This window comes from Nesoenas mayeri (genome assembly GCF_963082525.1).
Source record: "Nesoenas mayeri genome assembly, chromosome: 10".
Taxonomy (NCBI): domain Eukaryota; kingdom Metazoa; phylum Chordata; class Aves; order Columbiformes; family Columbidae; genus Nesoenas; species Nesoenas mayeri.
In genome coordinates this window covers 1,454,215-1,466,452 of record NC_137560.1, presented here as the reverse complement: position 1 = coordinate 1,466,452, position 12,238 = coordinate 1,454,215, and positions in this window count along the sequence as shown.

The window sequence follows — 12,238 nt, the reverse complement described above, 5'->3', positions numbered from 1 at the left end:
TCTCACCAACATCTGTCACCTAAAGGGAGGAGAAGAAATCGAACCTTTTATGCACACAAGTCTGCTTGTAACATTTCCTCATAAAACGAACATTTATCCCAGTGTTCATTCTGAAAGTTCAGCATATTTTTCATTTCTTGATCACTGCGGCCAAGGCATCAGGTGCAGTCTATGTCAAAACTACACAAAGATATCCTTACTAATGTGGATTTATTAAAGAAACCATGTGGGACTTTTCATTCCTTCGCAAGTCAAAGATCGTTGCGCCCTGAGGATTCTTGATATGATTTCTGTGTCAAAATGGCAACAGTCACAAATGAATTATTCTTCATTAATATTTTTATACTGTTTTGTGTCTAGGTATTTAAACATTTTCCAGCTCCACATTTAAACACTTTCCAGATGCATTTTGCATTGCTCCACAAGTCCAGAAGAGCCAGGAAGCCACAAAACTAGTCCCAGGGTTTTCACAGAACTCAGGGCAATGCTGAAGTGCTCAGGTACTTGCCAGCCCGATTGCCAGAGATAATGCAGAGGGAAAAAAAAGGAAAAGAATATGCAGGCCTGGTTAAGACAACAGCAGAAGACTCCAGCTGGTCCTGGTAGGACTTGCTGGTGTGTTGACTGTATTCAAATGTGAAGATAAGAACAACCTATCAGAGAGCAGTGTAGGGGAAAGGGACCTGGGGGTCCTGGGGACAGCAGCATGACCATGAGCCAGCACTGGGCCCTTGTGGCCAGGAAGGCCAATGGTACCTGGGGTGGGTTAGAAGGGGGTGGTCAGTAGGTCAGAGAGGTTCTCCTGCCCCTCTGCTCTGCCCTGGGGAGACCACACCTGGAATCTTGTGTCCAGTTGTGGCCCCTCAGTTCCAGCAGGACAGGGAACTGCTGGAGGGAGTCCAGCGCAGCCACCAAGATGCTGAAGGGAGTGGAGAATCTCCCGTGTGAGGAAAGGCTGAGGGAGCTGGGGCTCTGGAGCTGGACAAGACGACACTGAGGGGTGACTCATTCATGGGGATCAATATGGAAAGGGGGAGCGTCAGGAGGATGGAGCCAGGCTCTTCTCGGTGACAACCAATGGTAGGACAAGGGCTAATGGGTACAAACTGGAACACAGGAGTTTTGGAGGTTCTGCTTAAATTTGAGAAGAAACTTGTTCCCGGTGAGGGTGGCAGAGCCTGGCCCAGGCTGCCCAGGGAGCTTGTGGAGTCTCCTTCTCTGCAGACATTCCAACCCGCCTGGACACCTTCCTGTGTAACCTCATCTGGGTGTTCCTGCTCCATGGCGGGATTGCACTGGATGAGCTTTCCAGGGCCCTCCAACCCCTGACATTCTGTGAATCTGTGATTCTGTGAACCCTGAGCCTCACTGCCTTGTGCCAGGGCTAAAACCAACAAAGATATGCCCTGAGAATCCAGAAATCGTAACAAGCTCTGTGAAAGCGTGACACCAAAGGGAAAATGTAGCACAGCACAAAGCATCGTGCTATAGGTACATACACAAAATCAATACCAGTTGTTCTTTTCAACCTATTTGATTGTTGATTGCCGGCCACCATCCTAACTTGTAGCAGGCAAACGTCTTCCATGACTGGGACTTCACAGCTTCTATTTTTACCTTTGTCTGTGTCTCTGGATCCCTGGGTCCTTGCTGTGGATGCTGTCCTTGATCTTATCACAGGCCTGTGTGTTATTTTACTCTTATTAAAGCCATTGGTCATTCAAGAAAGAGCAGGAAAGGTTTACCTTATCTATTATATGCATCACAGCAGTAAGCTGCTCTTCTGTGGTTTCTGTAGCCACTTTGACATTCAGATTCTGGAGGACTCTGTGTAAGATGGTATCATCAAGAGGCTGATGGAGTTGATCAATGAGCCCCCAAGCTGGCAAGGAGTCCAAATCTGACACAATGGTGACCTTAGCAATGCCATACACGTCATCTGCCCTGGCACCGCCTGTGGGATTAGAAAGTACAACCTGGAAACGCTTTGGAAATGGGTTTAAAGATCCTGTCTTTGGAGTCAGGGTCACATCCAGGAACATATTTCTCTGTCCAGGTTCAAAAGTCAATAAACCCTCAGATCTGGCAAAATCTTGTCCTGCCACAGCTGGAGATATGAAGGTCCGGCCGATAGGTTCAGGTTTCCGTAGCTCCTTAAAACAAATCAGAAGAGTTTGGGGTAACATTATGATAGATACAATCGTTCAAAAACAGCTGCTGTAGAACTCCTGTTGTAAATAGGTAAAATTTAAGTGTGTAAAAAAAGAAACCCTCTTTCAAAATGCAGTTAAGAATTATATAACAATTACCTTAAATGAAATATCTCCCTGAAGTAGCAATCTGTCACCTGTAATCACTGACTACCCAGGGAAAGAATTATATATATTGTCGATAGTGTACAGGATCCCTCTCGTTCTTTTGCAAAACAAAAATCACAAAGCTTTTTCTGGGTGAACAGATGTTACAGAAACGTTAGCACATCTGTAAGGTGAATTCCAGCGGGCAACAATGTAAGTTTAGGTCTGTAGCATGAAATTCCCTCGGTTCAGGGTACAGGCAGGCATTACAGATACATAAAAACTAAACAAAAGGAAAAAAATAAACCACTCTGGAAACCTGTGCCCAAATTAATATCAGTTCATGATATTTTTAGTCCCAGTAAAGATACCTAGGAATGCTATAGGGCCTCATTTTTTCTGTGAAGTAGCACTCTTTTCACCTTCCACGAGGTCTGCAGATTCTTCATATCCTTACTGGTTTTGTCAGTTGCCATAACCCTGGTATTATATCTCGCAATATAACAAACTTTCCTTAAGTGGAAACTAACATTCCGGGCTATTATTCAAATTCAATAGTATTTCTTAATTTAGTAAGAACTGATTGTATACTGACTATTAAGCAAAGATGTTTATTTGTGAAATACTAGACCGCTTTTGAAAACATTTTGCTTTAATTAGTAGAGTTTACTTATGGAATAAATCAGAATTTTTTTTTGAGTTCAGAGAACTTAGTAAATCAATGCAGTGTGTATCTCTTTCAAAATTGCTCTAGAACAAAATCACATCATCTGTGCAAATTTCAGTAAGAAGTTTCCTTTTGTTTACCCCTTCCAATCGAGAACTAGGAAATGGAGCAATAAGTGGTAATAAAAGCACCAGTGGCAAGAGCATTGTTTAAGAAACCTTTGTAGAAATGAGATAAACATCTGTTTCCTGTCTGCCACGGTTTCTTATTTTACAGGTACCAAGAGCACCAATAATTTGGTGTGTGGTCACGCACACTCATTACCTAAAAATATCCGAAGAAGGGTTGCTATATAAAAATTATAAACAGGTAAAGAAATGCTCCCTATATTTCAGCCTAAATATACACTGGACAGTAGCAATTTCTTCTCCATTTAACATCTAAATTATAATGAACTTTTGGCTGGAAAGAATGTGAAAATTTGTTATCACGCAATTCAACAAAAATGGCACTGGTCAGCTATAAGAAATGGATGGAAATATCACGTAATCCCATGCAGTTGAAATAAATATGCATCCAATACAGCAATAGAATGCAAAGCATTTTATTGTAAAGGTTGATGGAATTACACCCCTCTTGCAGCCTGTTCCTTGACGTTGAAATCAAGGAAGGAATCATGTTTTTGCAGTTGTGTTACTTCTGCTAAAGGAGAATCTTCATAATCTGTCAGTTAATAATGAAGTAGTTATTTAGAGATAAAAGGGTCCCAAGTTAGAAGTGTCTGATGTTACAGCTGTAAACATAACCCAAAAAATGAAAGGGGATGGTAAAATAGGCTTAAGCACGTGAGATTTTTTAATCAGATAATTTTAGTTTAGAACTTCAAGAAAATGCAATAAAATCTGATGAAAGCGCTCCTTCTCTTTTCCTCAGTGTGCTCTGTGTATTAATACGTTTTCCACCTAAAACAGCAAGTGTGTTGGCATCTGAATCTTGACAGGCATACACATAATAAAAACTTAATTTGAGAGAAAAAAGCCTCAAAAATTTGAGTATTTCAAGAACTTTAGGACAAAGAAAGAAATGTATTTAATGCCTGCCTGCCCGTTGTCTTTGAGGTAACTGAAAGGTACTATGAAACAAATCACTCTTGATAATACAAGAGTGAACAAGGCCTTTTTACTAGTGGAAAACAAACAAAATTATAATGTATGGGCCCAGCAAATGCTTGACTGCTTCCTGAAAAAAATGCTAATTACAGCCAGATTCACTTTACAGAATGAACGATTTACTAGCAAAAAAATAAGTTAAATTATAAAAACAGCAACAGACGCTTTACCTGCATGCTGGAGCTGACCACTGTGGTGACCGATGTACTAGAATCTCTATGCACTTGCAGGCTGATTAAAGGTGTCTTCTTGTGAGCCACAGCAAAACAAGATCCCACAGCAAAATACACTAAACCACGAGGAGTGTCGCTTTCAAGGACGGTTATAAAAGCAAATCTGGCACTGCTGTTCAATGCAGCTCCCGTGCTTACAGCATAAAGCTCAACAAAAAAATACATCTCAAATTCAGGTACCTGTAAAGGAGGGATGATTTTCATGTCATTATAAGACCCACTAATTATTTGTTTTTAAAAAGTTTGCATTATTTTGTATGCACAATGGATACTAACACTATAAGCATGCCTCTTGAAATGTGCAGTAAGTGCAAGGAAGTATTAATATATCCTAAAAATAATAATGTTGCAGCAATGCCGCGAGCAATAATGACATCGTGAATTTTTGCATGGGACTCTACCGCAATAAAACAGCTATTTGTATACTACACGTATTGTTACCGTAAATTTGCCATAAGACAAGATGGTAAATGCTTTAAGAGCTCAATTTTCCAGATTATGGAGTTACACAGCTGTACATTTTGTAAGGAATTTGCTCTTTCACTTAATTTTTGCCTTATGAAAAGGCATGTACCCACCTTCTTACCTGTGTAAAAAACTCCATAGAAGAGTGAGTATGCAGTTTTGAATCTTCAGTTAATATTGACTGTATTTTTATATTGAACTCTGCTAACCACAGTTTTGAATAGTCTGGAAATACAGGCTCTTGAATTTCAGCGTTCACATGTCAAAGAATTAGTCTAGGAATTTCTACAAACTGAATGCCTGTTTATTGAAAATAAGGTAGCAATATTAAATTACACTATGACGTGTTGCCCTGCCTTTGGTTTTCTATCTACACTACAGATATAACATGTTTAGAAATAGATATCCGATTCCTGAGATTCCATAAATAATTGGAAATATGGCATCCGAACCTATTAGATGCACTGAGGAAGCAGCAAACCAGCAAAAAAAACTCCATAGTTCTTTACAAGACAACAGCATTATAAAAAAAAGTTGGTAATTGAAGACGATTTCAAGTATAGATTTTTGTTCCGGGTCTGGATTTTTGGAAATTCTACTGTAATTCTAGGAAAGCAGGATCCAGCTCTTAGCAAATGAAGTCAGTGCAACTGACCAAGCAAAAACTTTCTAAAAGCTAGATGTCATACCGTACGCCATAAAAACGTAAAATATTTATTGAATGCATTTATTACTTCATCATTTCATAATGTATTTGTTGCTAATTTATAAGCTATTTTATGGAAGAAGAACTGGAAGAAGAATTAAAGAATATTTGGGGGGGCTAAACAGCATATATATTTAATCGAGTAGTCATCAAGTAATTATTTACATGGAATGATCTTGACTAATGGATGACAGGCACAAATTCACTGTAGCGCCACAGGGAACTAACCTTCCATTAGCACCTGTTTGAGTGGCACACGCTTGTGCTTCATGTGGTATAAATGCATGTTTCTAACGCTGCCAGTCCGCTGTCATTAAATAATGAAGACACTCCTCTGGAATAAACAGGTTCAAAATCCCAGTTTGCTCAGCGAGGCCACCTGTGATCCGCTCATGCATATATTTTATTCCTTGGCTCTGTAATTTAAAAATTACATCCGAAGATGCAGAAGGAAAATAGCCCTCTGAGCTAAGGGAATGCACACAGTTCCCTAGTGGGAAATGATTGTTTCCCACATCCTACATCTTGCGTTGTTTTCTAAAGTGTAGTCAAACAAACTGTAGAAACCTTCTCATATTGTCTTTTTTCCATTCCCCAGACCTCAGCTTTGCCACTAGCCTGACGGTTCAGATAGTTTATCGGAAAATTTCAAACTCTTCACTCTGAAAGAATGACAAACATTAATCTTCCCTTTCTTAAGGGACTGTTCTAAGCACCAGGTGTTCAAACAAAATTATTTTTTCCTTTTGTTTCCAGTAAAAATTGTTGTAATAAAAGCGTTTTGCTTTTTTTTTTTTTGTAGAATGAGGTGGTGTTAGTCGCAGGGTATGCTTTCTATAAAACACCCTAAGAAGTCCTTTAACTGATTAAAAATTTACTGTGTGGAGGATAAGAATGCAGCAAATGAATACACATCTCACTGAGATAACTCCATTCTTTTTTCTTATGGTTCTATAAAAGATCTGCATTTTACTCTTCAAATTAAATACTCATCTTCCCAAGTTTTCTGTAGTCACCATGGACGCAGCACAAGTCTGTAAATAAACATGTATTTGCAGAGGAGCTGAGCAGATGTCAAGTTACCATCTCCAGACTGTGTCCCATACATCACTTCCTCCAGATCAGAGGGTTTTTTCAGTCTTGATAAGCTGCAATTCAACACCACAGGGCTATACACAAATGAGTAATAATTACTTACATTCTCAGGCTTTAGTTCAATGGAGATGTTGCACAACGTTTGACCTGCCATGCAGGTAGTGGATCCCACCACGGATACAAGTTCATTCTCCAAGTTCACGCCATCCTTCAGAAGGACAACAGCTGTTTTATTAAAGGTCACACGCCAAAAGATCTTCACCTCTTCAAAAGCCCGATAAGCAAATCGAGAGTATATATGTACTGAAGGAGATCACTATTGTTTTAGGAAACATAAACCACGGAGGTAACACACGTTTTCTGTTATTATTCAAAGCTTATCACCAGGGAACAAACTGCTGTAGGATGAAAACTTCTCTTTTTTAATTTAAATTCCTTCACCTGACATGTGTTTAGATCACAAAAACATCACACAGGAAGAAAATAAAGCAATTACACGGAGCTAGATTATTCTCAATTTTTATTTCAGAAAACATGACATTAGCTGCATAAGAGACACTGGTTCTTGGAAGGGAGTTGCCCGTGTACCTTCCTTAATACTACAGTGACCGTTCGCCTGGAAAACCAGGTAGGATTTGTCTTTCCTCTAAGTTTAAGGAACGTGAAGTACTTGAGCATATTTGATTAAAAGTACACATCAATGTGCAACATATAGATATATAGAGATATATATATGTGCTAATTAGAAAAAATATAGTGTCTGTGTGACTGAAAACATTATCATAGTGCTGACACTCAGGTGCCTTCTTAATTGCTCATTTTAGTATTCATACCTACATTGTACTACACGGGGAGTTGAGAATTTGAATTACACCTCGAGCAGGGCAAATATTTTAACTCAAGCAAATCTTTCACACTTGTAGCCTTATAGTGTAAGTTGGAAAATACTTGTTTTTCCTGTCTCTGCTTTATCACAGTAGAGTGACAGACCTAATCACATTCACAACTTAAAGCCAGTTCATCAACTTCTGAGAAGTTACTAAAGCAGCTGAAAGGCAGATTTATTTTAAAACTCTTTGATAAACTCTTCCACTAACAGCAGCTCCTGTGGTTAACAACACAGCATGTTACAACATGTGGGAAGCACATTCGAATTGGCTGTTGCCTGCACCTGTTTGGTTGCCTTGTGACAATCAGCAGCACCTCTCTGTTCTCCGAGTCTTCATCAAGTACGAGAGCGCTTTGTACTTCTGGAACAAATCCCAAAATGCCATTCTGGAGATCACTTCCTATAGAGGAAACAGTCCATGAAAGTAAGCAAGAAAGTTAAGCTGAGACTAAATTATAACCTTCATGTGAATAACCACTAAAAAAAATTTAAAATAGGTATCAAAACAATGCTACAAAGTATCATCTGGGGACACCTTGAGAAAATTTATTATAATATTTCTGGGTTTAATTTACACTACATAGTTATCCAGAACTTTAAATGTTGGCATTTCTAAATTTTATTTTAACCGGTAGAATAAGTACTTTTGAAAGCAGATATAGTAGGGTACGGGATGAAGATGGGCTTCCAAGGACAGCTTTCTTATTCGTCCCACTCATACTCTTGTTGAACCCATTAATTTTTCCAAATTGTCACATCAGCTTTTCTTCTGCATCTTTAATTCCGTGTGTGCAAGTACGGAGCTGCACAATACTTCACTGTTCTCATGGGAATGTAAACATCTTTGGCAAAACAGCAGTGTATGGAAAAAAAATCCAGGTTTAATGAGGGGAAGCTAATGTCTTCACAGTGCCCCATTAAATCTTGTTACTAAAGGATTTCTCCTTTACAGGTAGCAATGGCTTTACTTACCAGTGCATGCTGAATGTCAATATAGAGACTGATACTTTGCACAAACCCCATTGTATGTAAAAGTGACAAAATGGCAAAAGTAAAAATCTAAAATGCCTGCAATGCTACTGGATCTACATAAAAACTACTCAAGATTAGTCTTTTCCCTTAAAGAGTAAAACAGGGCAAGAACAGAGAGAAGCATAATCTCTAAATGTATTTTGAGCTACGTTGCTAAGGGACGCGTAGTAGCTTTGTACATTAGATGCTTCCTCTGCTCTGGAAAACTCAAGATTTCACAATAGAATACCCTGCTTATCGTCAAATAGATTGCCAATCTTTACATGAAAATTGCTATGAAAACATAGTCATTTACTGTTATTAATTTTCCCAGGGAAATAATATTACCTGCAATAATTACTGTTGCAAAAGCAGCAAATCCATATTCATCCTTTCCTTCTACAATCTGAGCTCCATATTCAGGATTTGAGAGGAAAACATCAAACAATTCCTGTCCTTCAGGCTCATCATCGTCAAAAATCTTTATGGACACCCTGCTTTCTCTTTGTCCGTCCAGCAAAGTCAAAGAGACTGACTGTTCCTCAAAATCTTCCCCTTCCATTGCCCAAGTGAAGTTGGATCTTCCATAAACGGAAGGAAATCCTTCATAAAAGGATATGAATCTGCTCCACTTTGTGCACTCACTCCCCCAAAGGTTTTAATGGTTACTTCAACATCACCAGTAAAACCCTTGGTCCTTCTGATATGAAGTATCGCTGTGTTGGGGGTACTGTTGTTGGCATCTTCTTCAACATAAATAAACTCTGGCCCCAAACTTAGTATTCCATGAAGAATATCATTAGCGAGGATATTAACTGTTGCAACACTGAAAGCTGGATTCAGACGTGGACTCCAGGCAAGGTTCACAGGTTGAACATCCAAAATTTCCACACAAGTCAAATTTACAAAAAAAAATTCCTCAATTTCAGAGACAGAGTCATCAATTATTGATATTTCTATCACAGCGTTTGTCTGAAAATGTAAAAACATAAGCTCTCCATTGTAGATGGCTACAAAGTCCTCTAGTGGTTTGGCACTTCCTGGAATGGTCTGACATGTCAATTTAGTGAGATTACTTTGAAAACCAAACAATCTTTGGACATGTAGTGTGACTGCCCAAACATCATCTTCAACTGAAACAGACCTTGAGTTAAGAGCAAACTGGAAGATCCCCATTGGCTCAATTTCAGCTGTTGTAAAACCCGATCTGAAACAGAAAAGACACCAAAGTTGACAGAGGAAATATGAAGCGTGAAGAAAAGTAAAACATTAAAGCAGAATAATTTCCAGTGAACAATCAATGATGGCTGTAAGAAAGCGGATTAAACAAATGTCTAATAGCAGAGGGAAAAAGTAGCAACCATACCAAAGCAAGATGTAACATGATTGCCTGAAAAATGATTTTGTAATACTAGGATCGAACAGCCCTCCTCAGATGCAATGCACCCAAATCAGCACAGGATACAGAGTAAAGTTTAAATAAAATAAAGTCTTCCTGAGAAAATGGAGAAGAAAATGGAGAAAATGGAGAAATGGAAAAAATGGAGAAAATGGAAAATGAAGGAAAGTATGATGTTTTTCCGTTGTGGACACAATGAAAGAAGATACATTACAAATACAGCCACCCCGAGTAATACCAGTTTTATCTATAGAACAAACTTCCCATTTCAAAGGAAAACTGAGGGATAGACAGATCCTAACAGATCTACAGTTAGAGCCAGGAAGCTAGAGAATGAGAGGAAGTTATTTTAAAACTCAGAGTGGGGCTTTGAAATACTAACTGCCCCCTCACAGGAATTTTTTTTCCAGATCTGAGCCCTGTGATCAATATAAACTTAAGCTCTACTTCATTCATATTAAATATATCCCTTTCTTATTAGAAAATAAGCATAGAGGCAAAACTCTTCGTTAAATCTTGTGTCTTATACCTGTCTGCAGAACTGACCTATTATTCAGTGCTAGAGGCTATCAAATGGCACTAAAATTACAGTGATTTTGGTCAAAAAACTAGACCATTTCCACCACTAAGGGAGCCAAAAGCTCTTCAAAGTCACCTTTACCCTCCATGGGATGTCATCTTCAGTTTTCTAGGAAAGGTCATTCTCACATACTTAATGTACTTGATTCACAGGGTAAATAGGGGCTCTGAGGACACCAGTCCACAGGACAGACAAGCCCAGGAGAAGGGCTCAATCTCAGGATTTATCCATCCATTTCACTCCTGACTTCCTTCAGATTTGCCACTGTAATTGTAACATGGCGAAGCCAAAACCTTTCTCCATACGTGGTGTTACTCCATGTCCATTCTTTTTATACCACTTCTAGCTATCAATGGCTAAGGATGAATGAAAATAAAATAGCTTGAAGAACAGATAACTTATCTGAGATGGAAAACTACATTAAACGTAATGGTTTTGTTTTTTTAAAAAATAAAAAGGAGGTTTATATAAATTAGGTATTTTCAGAACATTTCTTGTTTTATTTTTCTTATTATAAATAATTTGTTATGTAAGACCTTCTAAATATGGATTTTTAGGGACACGAATGAAAACTGTTAAGAGTTGCTTTCAGTCTTCAGCTTCCCGGCTAAAACTGTTGATCTTCATTTTCTTGACTCTCTCCGTTATTCTAGGCACCTATGAAATAGACTGGAGTTGGATAAAAGCCTCAGTTCTGAACAGGTCAGATCTAGATCACTTTGTTCTCACCTGAGACAAGCTATACAAATTTATCAAAGAATGGACTACAAGTTACTAGCTGCCTAGAATAATAACAACAGGGATTTGTATAAGTTTTGTATCTGTACACAGGTCATAATTCTTATGGCATTGGTGCGACTCAAAAATACAAGTAGCATCCTTACCTGAGGCGAGCCCCACCAGACACATTGCTGTGCGCTGCTGTTAAAGTGATGGCAAATGACTCACATTTATTTAGGCTTGGAGTGGCCTGAAATGAAATCACTTTACTTTGCTCACCAGAGGAAAATGCAACAGTACCTGAAGGAAAGAGAGAGTGAGAGAGAGCAAAAGTCAAAATAATCCAATAGGAATCCTCTTTTTATCTGGGAATGCGCTAAAGTACAGACTTTAATCACAATTCCACTCCATTTAGGAAGAAGAAAACTGGATAAGGGTCTTTCCTATATGAAGCTGTCCTTCATGGCCACAGCATCGTGCCTGCCTCCCAGACATGGATCTATGAAGTTGAAGGGTTTTTTTGCTTATAAAATGAACACATCCCTTATAGCTAAAAATTAGACCATACCATTTCAATCTAATGACGCTTTATTAATAGAGAGAGCATACAGAGGTATATATAACTAAAAGGTGGTATCATCACTTATGCAACTTTCGTAGCTGTTTCCTCAGACTGTTACTCACCAAACAGAGGAGTAATATTGCCTGACTGAGCAAAGTCAGTGATCAGGTCTGCTGGGTATCCTGAGATCCAGCTCACGATGACAGAGCCATAAACTCCTTTTCTGGTGATGACAGCCTGGCCTGTCCCTGCTATAATGTCTGTAAGTCGTAAAATCACAGATTCAAAGCCAACCTGTGGAAACATAATGGATTTTGTTATAGAAAATGGAATAAAAGTGGACAATAACAAATATGAAAGAGTACTATATTTTGTAAGGTAGGCATCTTAACAGTAGTTACACATGCATATAAATATATGTATGTACATGTCTATATATGTTTGT